The sequence below is a fragment of the Dipodomys ordii genome, unplaced genomic scaffold (assembly GCF_000151885.1).
Source record: "Dipodomys ordii isolate 6190 unplaced genomic scaffold, Dord_2.0 Scaffold52, whole genome shotgun sequence".
Classification (NCBI taxonomy): Eukaryota; Metazoa; Chordata; class Mammalia; order Rodentia; family Heteromyidae; genus Dipodomys; species Dipodomys ordii.
This window is the reverse complement of record NW_012267268.1, coordinates 1,531,669-1,544,030: the sequence shown is the minus strand read 5'-3', so window position 1 is coordinate 1,544,030 and position 12,362 is coordinate 1,531,669. Positions and strand designations below refer to the sequence as shown.

The window sequence follows — 12,362 nt, the reverse complement described above, 5'->3', positions numbered from 1 at the left end:
CAATGCTCGATAAGAAATGTACTCACTCTCTTGCCCATGTAATTGTAACCCCTCTGTACAGTATGTTCACAATAAAAAATTAAAAAAAAATGTTTCAGCCTCATTGTACTTTTTTGGCCCTACTCTGGTTCCAAAAATGTGTGTTGAACCTTTTCCCTTTGTTTCTAAAGGAACATATTTTGAATTTGCAATCATAATCAGCTCATCATTTTTAAGATTGTATATTTCCATACACTAAACATTTCTTAAACTTAATTCAATGTGTTACAAAGATTTTCTGGCAATTAGGAACAGATTCTACCAGCATTTGGATGACTGTTCATATATATATATATATATATATATATATATATAAATACTTTTATATTATATTCTTACATAAACATGAATGCTTTTGATATCAGAGGAAAATAATGGAAAAATAAGTCACTTTAAGTTCCATCACATACATAAAATATTGCAAGACATTTGCTTTTTCATTTCTTTTTTGTGCCAGTACTGGGGCTTCAATTCAAGTCCTGGGCACTGACACTAAGCTTTATTTTTCCAAAGGTGGTGCTCTACTACTTGGTCCACAGGTCCACTTCTAGACTTTTTTTTTTTATAATAAAGGGTATGTAAAGAGGGTCTATGGTTACATACACCATGTAAAGAGTGCACTTCTTTTTGGGGCATTGTTACCCCCTTTCCTCTCTGTTTCCCCCTTTCCTTTGTCCCTCCATTTCTATGTCCCAAAGAGAGATAAAAGAAAAACGATGAACAACAACAATAACCAAAAGAACCCATTTCCATTGCTACTTCTAGCTTTTTTTTAACTGTATTTTTTTTGTCTTTTCTTTTTTGGTACTGGGGATCGAACCCAGGATGTTGTGCTTGCTAGGCAAGCGCTTTGCCACTGAGCTACATCCCAGCCCTACTTCTAGCTTTTTAATGGTTAATTTGAGCTAACAGTTTCACAGACTTTCTTGCCTCAGGCTGTCATTGGATCAACCTCCTCACATCTCAGATTCCTGAGTAGCTAGGGTTTTAGGTATGATCCACTAGTGGCCAACCCAGCAACATTTACATTTTTGAATAAATAAAACTGTTGGGATTAATTTTGGCACAGCCTCCCTAATGCATTTGAGTCTCTTAAGCAGTGAAAACCATGTTTTTCTCTAAGTAACATGTGTCATTTTATTCTGGGGAACATTTGGGGAGATTATTTTATCAAGTCTTGAAGTAAAAACTTTTAGTAACATAAAAAAGGAAAATAATGACCAAAGTAGTTTGGACTTATTATTGGCTTAATTTTTTTTAAAGCCAGTAGTAAGTGTTGCCAATGATGTGAAGCAACCCAAACTCTCATGTACTACTAGAGAGAGGGGGAGCTGGTACAAGCATTGTTTAAATCTCAGTAATAGTTTTAACCAGTGAAGAACATCTGTGTATCTAAATTATTCAGCCACTCAACTCGTCTTTTATAGACAGCTAATAGAAATAGATGTGGATGGATAAAAGCTAGCTAGTCTCTGTGTGTGCATTTGTATAGCAGATACACAAATGTTCATAGCAGTACTACTTTTAAGAGCCAATAATGCTTTTTTTTCCATTCGGTGTCATGATTAATTTTGGAGTGAAGTAGTGACTCGTAGAAGACAGAATGGAGAATTTTAGTGTGCAAGCAATGCCCTGTTTCTACTCTGCCATAATGCAGAAGTGAGTTTCACAACGATCAGCAATGTATTCTTTGCAGCATACTTGCTAAAATGGAACTAAAGCAAAGCAAAATGTATTTTGTGTAATTTATATTGATACTTACAACCCATCTAAAATATTGCCAAAAAGATTTTTATCAATATTTCACTGAAAGCCACAGTGTCACATTCAACTTTACAAAATTATTTCCATACATTGTCAATATATGTTGAATAATTTGTGTCCATGTACTTAGTGCAGGGTAAAACTATGAGAGAAAGTTAAATAGTTTGATTACCTATGACATTTTAGCCTTAAATAAATCTCTCTGTTGGTTATGAAGTACTGCTTCATTTTGCATCTCAGGGAGATAGGACAACCTATTGCAATCATTCATGTCACCTGTGCGTCAGGAGCTGACATTCTAGAAATAGGGGAACTCTCATCCTTTGACATTTGCAATTATTCATATCAGAAAGCCCTTTCAAAGTTTTTAATTCTGAAAACCTTTACAGAATATTATGCATTTTCCAAAAGTGACATGTGTGCATTTGTCTTAAATTCATACCTATGAATTTTAGACACTTCCCATGTCCAATTCCTTTGCATTCATCAATGCTTTTGTCAAAGGCAAATGAATACTATATAAAAGTATGAAAATACCACCTCCAATCTTTGAATAACAGACTGTCTCTGGGCTGTATCAGTCCATAAACTCATTTAGCCTAAGAGAAGACCATGGGATGAATCACTCATTTTGATAATTATAGATAAATAAATAGAAACCCATGTAAAATATCTAGTTATCAATGTTATTGCTATTTTAAAAATAGCTATGATACTTAGTGATATATTAGGACCTAGGAATGGTATTTTCTAGTCCTTCATTTTCTATATTCTTCTCCCTCTCCCTGTTCTTCTTCTCCCTCTTCTCCTCTCTCCTCTTTCCTCTCTCTCTCTCTCTCTCTCCTCTCTCACTCTGTCTCTCACTTTCTCTGTATATATCCAGCATCTAGTAAACACTAGTCAATATGCTAACCTTTGAGGATACAGAGACAAAAATATAATGGCTTATGGTTTACATTAACTTTCTGATATAAGCACATACAGATTAATACACATACAGCAAAATAAGACATTAATTTAGGGGGAAATATTTCTACCTAATATAAGTGATAGAGAAAGCAAAATGGAAAATAAAAATGAAACAAAAGCAAGATGTTAAGTATTGAAAAAAATTTAAAAATAAAGAAAAGAGATGTGAGCTACTCAATGACAACTTTGTTATCTGAAAAATAACTTTATTGTTCTATGGAAAATGAGATTTCACTTTATTATTATATTTGTGTATTTATCATTAATTTATTTCCAGTGCTGGAGGTAAACCATACAACCTACTACAGATCTACGAGGAAAGCTCTCTATTAGGGCTCATTTCCCCACTCCCAATGAGATGTCTCCTACAGAGACCCAGCATACACTCCTGATATTGTCAATTAATCATCCCAATATTGGAGAATGTCATCACTTCAGCTCTCTGTCCTCCACTTTCCTATCTTGTAGAGGGAGTGATGTTAACATTTTCCATAGATCTATAGGTTTAAAAACAATGAATATCATGCTGTGAACCAGAGGCTCAGGCCTATAATCCTAGATATGCAGAAGGCTGAGATCTGAGGATCGAAATTTTAAGTCAATCAGAGCACGAAAGTGTAAGCCACTTTCATCTTCAGTTAACCATCCAGGAGCCCAAGAGCTGTGGTTCAAGTAGAAAAGCATTAACCTTGAGCAAAAAAGCTCAGGTTCGGAGCCAGGTCCTGAATTCAAGCCCAAGGTCCTATACCAAAAATATATTAGTCATTGGACCTGTACACGTTTCATTTTTAAATTATTGTAGTTATCAGTAAGTAGGCAAAAATAGAAAATAAAAATCCTGAAGTAATTAAACATGTTATATAGTTATGCTGAAAGGAATTCTTAAGTATTTGCAGACAATAAGTGAAAAACCATAGCCCTGTTTCTCTAGAATAAACACTAATTGTTAATCTTTTATTTGGAGTTCTCTTCCAGCTGGAGTGCTTGTGCATTATCACAGTGTAAGTGGTTAGCAGAGTATGGATAGCAAGCCCAGTTCATAAAGACAAAAAGATAAATCATGGGTAACTTGAGCTGCCTCCTTGTCTGGGTCTGAGGGAATGAACTTGAAGTTCAGCAACTATTCTCAACCTAACCAGCAGACCTTCCATGCTCCAGAAAGGGGGGACAAGAATGGTCATGGCTAAACTGCCATTTAAAAAATTCTGACAGATTTTTGCCACAATAACTTCATGAAAATTTCCTGAACATATTTGTAAATTCAAAATATTATCCCTTCCTGTTTCCTGCCCATTTTGTAGTCCTAGAATTCCGTGCTTCTCATTGGTTCTGAAAGCTTACCTTTGTGTGTGTGTGTGTGTGTGTGAGAGAGAGAGAGAGAGAGAGAGAGAGAATTAATTTTCTATTGAAATGAGCATGAACCCATTTTTGTTGCTTACTCCCAGAATCTTAAATTAGCATGTGGCATGCAACCATTTAACCTTTACAATTTCATGGGTAAGAAAGTTATCTTTCTTTAATTTGGGAGTGAGTTGAATTAACCCCTTTCTTCCCATGTAGATATGCTGGCTCTCATCCATCCAAAAGAAGTAGCAAAATGTATGCTGCTATGCACTCCAGCTTCCAAGGTTAAAATAATTTGTTTTTACGTTTGTGTTGTAACACTTTTTATTTCAAATGGGGACTTCAAAAGCCTTAAAGAGTTTCCATGAAGGAGGGTCGAGAGACTGGAAGAAATTCTCCTGTGCTTATCAGTGGGTTTGTGCCTACTGCTTTCCAGTTTATGGGCATACTGATAAGAAAACAAATTGAAAAATGCAGAAGGTGGAACCAGGCTTGGCTATCTCCCAGGGACATTTTCCCTACAGCTCTACACTTTATTCTACTTCATGAAATTTCAAGGCATCCTCTGCTACAAATGAAGAAATATAGGTTTTTAATTTTTTATTGCAAATCAAAAACATCAAAACATTTTTACTATGTCCTTCAAAATAGTAGAAATTAGTAAAATAGACATGGAAAACTGGACTTGGTAATTAAATTCTGATGTCCAGAATTAAATTATATGTTCTGATTAATCTTTTTTATTAACATATTTATTGGAAACAATGATAAACTGAGGATAAATCATTTACATTTAAATATAATTTCAGATTCAGAATAAAAGTAGTGATATTATTTCATTTTTTCCTACCCTATAATACTCTTTAGATTAGACTACCCATTGTGCTTCTTGGATATAACTATATACTACATGTGATATATATGTGTATAAATTTCTATACATATACACATATCCATATATATATCTATATATATATATGCAAAAGAAAAGAATGTACTCTGAAAGCCCTGGGGAAATGAGAGCATATAAGAAGGTATATAAAATAGTAATTTCTGGTTCTCAGTAATATCTGTTGGTAGTCAGTAATAAGATTTTCACTTTTGTCTCACCTTTTAGTTTTCATTGATGTCTATCAAGTTAACAATTCAGAATCTCTTTTTTTTCATTCCTTGCACTCTGCCTTTTCCAATTACAAAAATTACTAGTGCATTACTCCTCATCATATAAATATAAAGACCAAAGTCTTTAGGCTTGAATTCTTAGCAGAGAACTTTCATATTTTAATCCACTCTAAGTAATCATCTGCCTTTGTAAATGTCACCCAATTGTCATTGCAAATTATGGTTTAAAGTTTGCATGCATTTAATTTATTTGCATTTTCCTTGGGTATGGCATTGGCCAGAAAACCACTATCGTATAGACTTCCTGGAAAAATCAGAATTTTGTCAATTGCTAATGCTTAGTGACATAGCAAATTTTATATTGTTTAAGGAATATGTAAATATATGTTTACTACTTTGGGGGAAAACATATTCTAAATTTCCAATGAATAAACTTTAAAAATGGATGAAAGTGGGGGAGGGCTAAACATGGAAATATGGTGATTACAAGGTTTCCTTATATGTTTGTAACTGTAATGTCATTTTAACATGACCTCTGCATGAAAGGAAACAGAAACTATCTCAGAGGCACTGTGGCTGAAGAACTCACATTTCAAACTAAAAAGATGAGGAGTTTAAAATTTTACAGGCAATATAACCTTTCTATAATCTAGTGAGTCATAAAGTATTACTGAAAACTTAGGTAAGCAGCTGAAGTAGAATGTGTTTAGGATCTTGCCAAAACTAAACAAAGATGAGTTAAACAAACTTAACAGACCCATATTAAGCATCAAAATAAAAACAACAATAAGAGACCTCCCACCCAAGAAAAGGTCAGGACCAGATGGATTTACAACTGAATTCTACAAGGCCTTCAAAGCAGAACTCACACTAACATTCCCCCAACTCTTCAATGAAATTGAAAGTGAAAGTTCACTACCAAACTCCTTCTATGAAGCCTCATAACCCTCATCCCAAAATAGGCAGAGACTCATCAAAGAAAGAAAACTATAGACACATTTCTTTGATGAACATCAATGCAAAACTTCTCAACAAAATTTTGGCCAATCTTTCTGATGGAGGCATAGAATTCCATTGTGTATATATACCACATTTTCTTGATCCATTCATCTACTGAAGGGCATCTGGATTGGTTCCATATCTTAGCTATGGTAAATAATGCTGCAATAAACATAGTTGTGCTGGTAGCTTTAGTTCTTGTTTGTGATCATTTGGGTATCAGAAAGAATTACATTGCCCCATGTGTTAGGAAATGGAACGACTTGGAAAAAATTATATTAAGTGAAGTAAGCCAGGCCCAAAGAAACATAGGTCCATGGTTTCCCTTATTTGCAATAACTAGTATATGTCTAAGACAAGCAGAAATGGTCAGACAAGTTGATGTTAGGTGAAATGAACCCCAAGATAAGGACTCTAATGATTTTTCCTTTCTTGTTATTGTTTCTAACATATTTATAAGATGATTTCTTTGTTGTCCTTCTCCCATGGTATAACCCCTGCTTTCACTGTATTTGATGTTGGTATAATTTGTGGAGGAGAAGGGAAAAAACAAATTGTTTAAATAGGGATACACGTGGACCCATCGCAACAACGAGATGTACAAGTCATTATGTCAAAAAAAAAAAACAACTTTAAAACTTTGGTGGTAACTGGGGAGAAACAGGAAGGCAAGGATGACAAGGGGAAACAAAGGAGGAGGCAACAATGCTGGATAAAAAATGCACTCATTACCTTTCTCATGTAACCCCTCTGTATGGTATTTTCACAATTAAAAAATAATAAAATAATATAATAATAAAATAATATAATAATAAATAATAAAAAATTGGCCAATCTACTTCAACAACTCATCAAAAAATTCATACAGTATGATTAAACAGTATTCATTTCAAGGATGCAAATCTGATTCAATATACACAAATCAATATAATTCATTACATGAACAAGAACGGGGATAGGAACTAGATGATTATCTCAATAGGTGCAGAAAAAGCATTTGACAAGATCCAACACCACTTTATGATGAAAGCTCTGGAAAAAACTAGGAATCCGTGGAACATTCCTCAATATAATAAAGGCTGTGTATGACAAACCTACAGCCAGCACTATAGTTAATGGCAAAAAGCTAAAGCCATTTCATCGAAATTCAGGAACAAGACAGGATGTCCACTATCAACACTTCTCTTCAATTTAGTATTCGAGTGCCTAGTAAGAGCAATAAGACAAAATACACTCTTCCTGTAAGCAGCCAGAGGTGACCTGTGAAAATGGTTCGCTACATTCTAGACCCAGAAAGCCCCAAAAATCATGCAAGTCAAGAGATTACAATCTTTGTGTTTCTAAGAACACTAGAGAAACAGCCCACACCATCAAGGGTATGCATATCCAAAAAGCGACCAAGTATCTGAAAGATGTCACGTTAAAGAAGCAATGTGTGCCATTCCAGCGTTACAATGGTGGAGTTGGCAGGTGTGCCCAGGCCTAACAGCGGGGCTGGACACAGGGTTGGTGACCCAAAAAGAGTGCTGAATTTCTGCTGCACATGCTTAAGAATTCAGAGAGTAATGCAGAACTGAAGGGTTTAGATGCAGACTCCCTGGTCATTGAACACATCCAGGTGAATAAAGCACCTAAGATGCGTTGCCGACCTTACAGAGCCCATGGTAGCATTAACTCATACATGAGCTCCCCTGCCATATTGAGACGATCCTTACTGAGAAGGAGAAAATTGTTCCTAAACCAGAGGAAGAGGTTGCACAGAAGAAAAAGGTATCCCAGAAGAAGTTGAAGAAACAAAAACTTATGGCACGGGAATAAATTTAGCATAAAATAAACGCAAATAAATCAATGTTGGTTTTCGTTATTAAAAAAAAATAAGACAAGATACAAACAAAAAAGGGATCCAAATAGGGAAAGATGAAATAAAAACAACCCTGTTTGCATATGACATGATCTTGTATTTAAAGAACCCCATGGACTCCACTCCCAAGTTATCCAAGCTTATTCGAAACTTTGGCAACTTAGCAATATAAAAAAATTAAACCTCAAAAATCAGTGGCTTTCCTGTATGCCAATAATGAGAAGAGTGCAGCTGAAATTAGGAAAGCAACTCCTTTTGTAATAGTCCCACAAAAAAATAAAATACCTAGGAGTTAACTTACCTAAAGAAATGAAGGACCTCTATGATGTAAACTTTAAAATGATACCTACCAATATCCCAACCTTATTCTTCAAGGAAATAGAAGACGCAATTAAAAATTCATTTGGACCATAAAAAGACCCAGAATAGCACAAAACAATCCTTAGCAGAAAGAACAGTTGTGGAAGAATATCAATACCAAACTTCAAACTCTACTACAAAGCCATAGTAACCAAAGCAGCTTGGTACTGGCACAAAACAGACATGAGGACCAATGGAATAGGACTAAAGATCCAGAAATGGACCCACAGATCTATAGCCACATAATCTTTTATAAGGGAGCTAAAATAGAATGGAAGAAAGACAGCCTCTCCAGTAAGTGGTGCTAGAAAAATTGGTTAAACCCCTGTAAAAAACTAAAGTTAGACCCCATATATCACCCTGCACCAGAATCAACTCCAAATAGATCAAAGACCTCAAAATGAAAGCAGACACTCTGAAAACATTACAGGAAAGAATAAGAGGAAGTTCAGGGCTCCTTGGCACAGGCCAAAATTGTTTAAAATAAAGACCCAGCAACACAACAAATCAAAGAAAGGTTGGACAAATGGGATTGAATGAAACTGCAGAGCTTCTGCATGGTAAAGGACATAGCAAGCAAGATCAATATGTAATAGTGTTTATCTTATTTTCTCAGTTGGCTTTGTGCCATATAACAGAATGTCCATCTTATTGGTCACTCTCCTCACACAAACTGTATCAAGACAATCTCTTAGGCCACTCTTTCCAGCTTGTATCGGTCTTCCTAAGATTGTGTGTGTGTATGTGTGTGTGTATACTATTAACAGTTGATCTGACAGACACCCCTATCCTTCCTAGTAAAATGTATAAACATCCTTGCACTTTTCCATCTTCACCTAATCTACCTTTTCACTATGGCTTTAACATTAGCACTCAGTCCACAACCAACTTCACACATGCCATTTTCCCCTCTATTTTCCATAACTGGAGCTTGGCTCACCTTGGAGGCCAGCGGTTCCCAGCAGTCCCCTGTAGGGAACACTATTTAACATCTCATACCCCAAGGTGGTTTTTGCTCCCTGCTGTTTCCTTATAACCTTTCCAGTGCATTACAAAATTCCTGCTTTCATAAGCTTCTGTAACTGGGCCTTTTCACTATAGGGGAGTGATCTTCTAAATCACTAGGTCAAAGCAGCAGGGTTTCTGGACCATGAGGTATGGTGAAATCTTTTTTCTGTAGTTTTGAAGTTGCCCAAGCTAAGAATGTTTCATTAGGCCAGTATTTGAACAAATCTCTGAGGTTCTCAATCTAAGAATGACTTATCAGACCAATATTTGCAAACAATTTGATGACATGGAACAATTACAAGTTTAATAAAAATCATTTTTCCCATTTGTAAACTTGTTATTAAAACTTGTTAAAGTGCTGTATTTAATTACTTTTTTATTTGAATTACATCAATATATTTTTGTGATCACCTGCTTTTGGTCTTGATATATAGGCATTGCATAAAATCAATGATTTTTTTCATCCTACAAAGCCAAAAATAATTGCTATTTAGTCCTGTAATTTTTTTATATTGTACCTCTTTGGTAGTGTACAATATGTAGAAATGATTTCAGCCGGTTTTGTTGTTCTATATTCATACACGTATCTAAAAATTGGTTTTTTTTTTCGGTCGGTCGTGGGGCTTGAAATCTGGGCCTGGGTGCTGTCCCTCAGTTCTTCAGCTCAAGGCCAGTGCTTTAACACTTGAGCTACAGTGCCACTCCTATCTAAAAATTCTGTAACCACATCCACCCCTTCAATTACTTTGTATCCTCTTTCCTCCCAGTAATCCACATTCTTGCAAATAAGACCTGTTTTACATTCCTGCCATTAGTTCCTTTGTTTGACTTTTTTTTTTTTGGCTCATGTTTATTGTTCAAAGGAGTTTCCTGTGGTATTCTACCCATGCATCACTTACTTAAATCTTATTAAAACTTTCAGTTACTCTCACCCTTACTTGCCCCTAAACGTCAAGTTCTTAGAGAGTTATGGCATCTTGCTACACAGATGGAATGTTTTTCAATATTGTTCATCTTCTAATTTCTTTTTAATTTTTATATATTTTATTGTAAAGATACTGTATAGAAGGGTTACAGTTACGTGAGTAAGGTAATTGGTCCATTTCCTATGGAGCATTGTTACCCCTTCTTTTATTTTTCCCCTACCATCCCTTCCCTCCCCACCTCCTGAATCTTCCCCTTCCACCCACCAAGTTATAAAGTTCATTTTCAACATAGTGTATCGTACATCTCATTGTTACAATGGATCATCCTGTATCTTTATTTCAGCATTTTGTTATTTCCCTTCCCCTCCCCAAATTAGAAAAAAATGTATATATAAAATGTAGGGCACCAGAATCAAATAGAGTGAAAACAGACATTAATGCATAAGAAATGTGGCATCAAAATCAACCCAACCCACCCATTCTTTCTCAGTATATCTCTCATCTTATGTTTTAAATTCTCTAAGCAAATATTCCTGAATAATACTGTGATGACTCCACAAAAAGAATATAAAATGTCAAATCGGAAAAAGAACAAAATTATTAATTATTAAGAATAGGGCAAAACATTAAAGGCAGAGCATCTTGGTAGAGAGAAACTCCAGGTTAGTCATTAAAGGGGAAATTCCAAAGAGAAAGGTTTCAAGTAAATTAGTAAATTAAACACCAGGTTACTGCAATTCTGTAAATAGTACAAAACAATCAGTATCTGCCATGGGGGACTCTCCAAGCCAAAGGTGACACAGAAGGTACAGTGACCTGAAGAAAGGGAATAAAGCCTAACCTCCGCAGATTCCTAGAAATGGGTGAAAGGGAAACCAAGCATAATCGCCAAATTCCTGCTAACTGCTTAATTCTTGCTTCTGTGCTCCCTTCCCCCACCCTCTCCACCCCTCCATTTCCCGCCCCCCCCCAACTTGCTTGCTCATTGACAAAATGCCATCTGTGAGTGGTTTGGCCCTTACATACCCAGCAGGTCTGCATTTCCTGGCTGCATTCATAAACTCTGCAAGTTGGATGCAGATGCCACTTGGCAAATAAAGACTCCTAGGTCTAATTGCCTGCGTGTTGGGGTGTCCCATTGGGAAACTGGGGTCTTACAATTCTGGTAAATAAATATTTTGTATAAGTACATAGGCTTCATTTTTAAACCACAAGTGAAATGACATGCTTCTAAAAACATGAACTTATTATCTCCCCGCACCAACCCCCACCCGGCACCCAGCCACCATTTTAAATGTTAAACTCATTTTCATCAGCATACTATGTTGATGTATCCTCGAAGGTTTTGTCCAACATTTCCTTTACTTCTTACCTTCCGTAAGATTTGACATAAACCGCTTTTTAATTGCACAGCCAATGAATTCTCTAGAGTGACTTACACATTACAGATTCAACAAAACAAATTTCTTATTCTTAAAAACCTCAAGTACCTGGGTTCCTTTTTCCTTTACAGGAAGTATTTTCCACATTGTATTAACTAAATTTTCGCAGGTCATGGACCTTTGGGAGTAATACAGGCTACTAGGAACAGTGAATTAGTTAATAAATCTTTTATTAGCTGCATAATTAAAACTGAATTAACTACTGGGAAAATACATCTTTTTTTAAGGTTGGACAAATGGGATTGCAGGAAATTGCAGAGCTTCTGCATGGCAAAGGACATAGCTCCCAAGATTAATAGAAAGCCCATGGATTGGGAGAAGATCTTTACTAGCCATACAACAAACAAGGGTCTCATATCTAAAATATACTCATATACTAAAATATACATGGAACTTAAAAAATTAAATCCCCCAAAAACAAATCTTTAAAGAAACAACTGCCCAATAAATAAGTGGGCTAAAGACTTGAAGAGAAACTTCTCTGAATAGGAAAGAAGGATGGCAAATAGACACATGAAGAAATGCTCA

General features: G+C 35.6%; 1 protein-coding gene and 1 pseudogene across 3 annotated transcripts in view; one reads left to right on the top strand and one right to left on the bottom strand.

The window, feature by feature from the left end:
• Dpp10 (dipeptidyl-peptidase 10 (non-functional)) overlaps positions 1–12,362 on the bottom strand; it is a 1,450,850-nt gene that overhangs the window by 118,295 nt on the left and 1,320,193 nt on the right. The window lies entirely within an intron of this gene.
• LOC105988932 lies at positions 7,506–8,101 on the top strand (annotated as a pseudogene).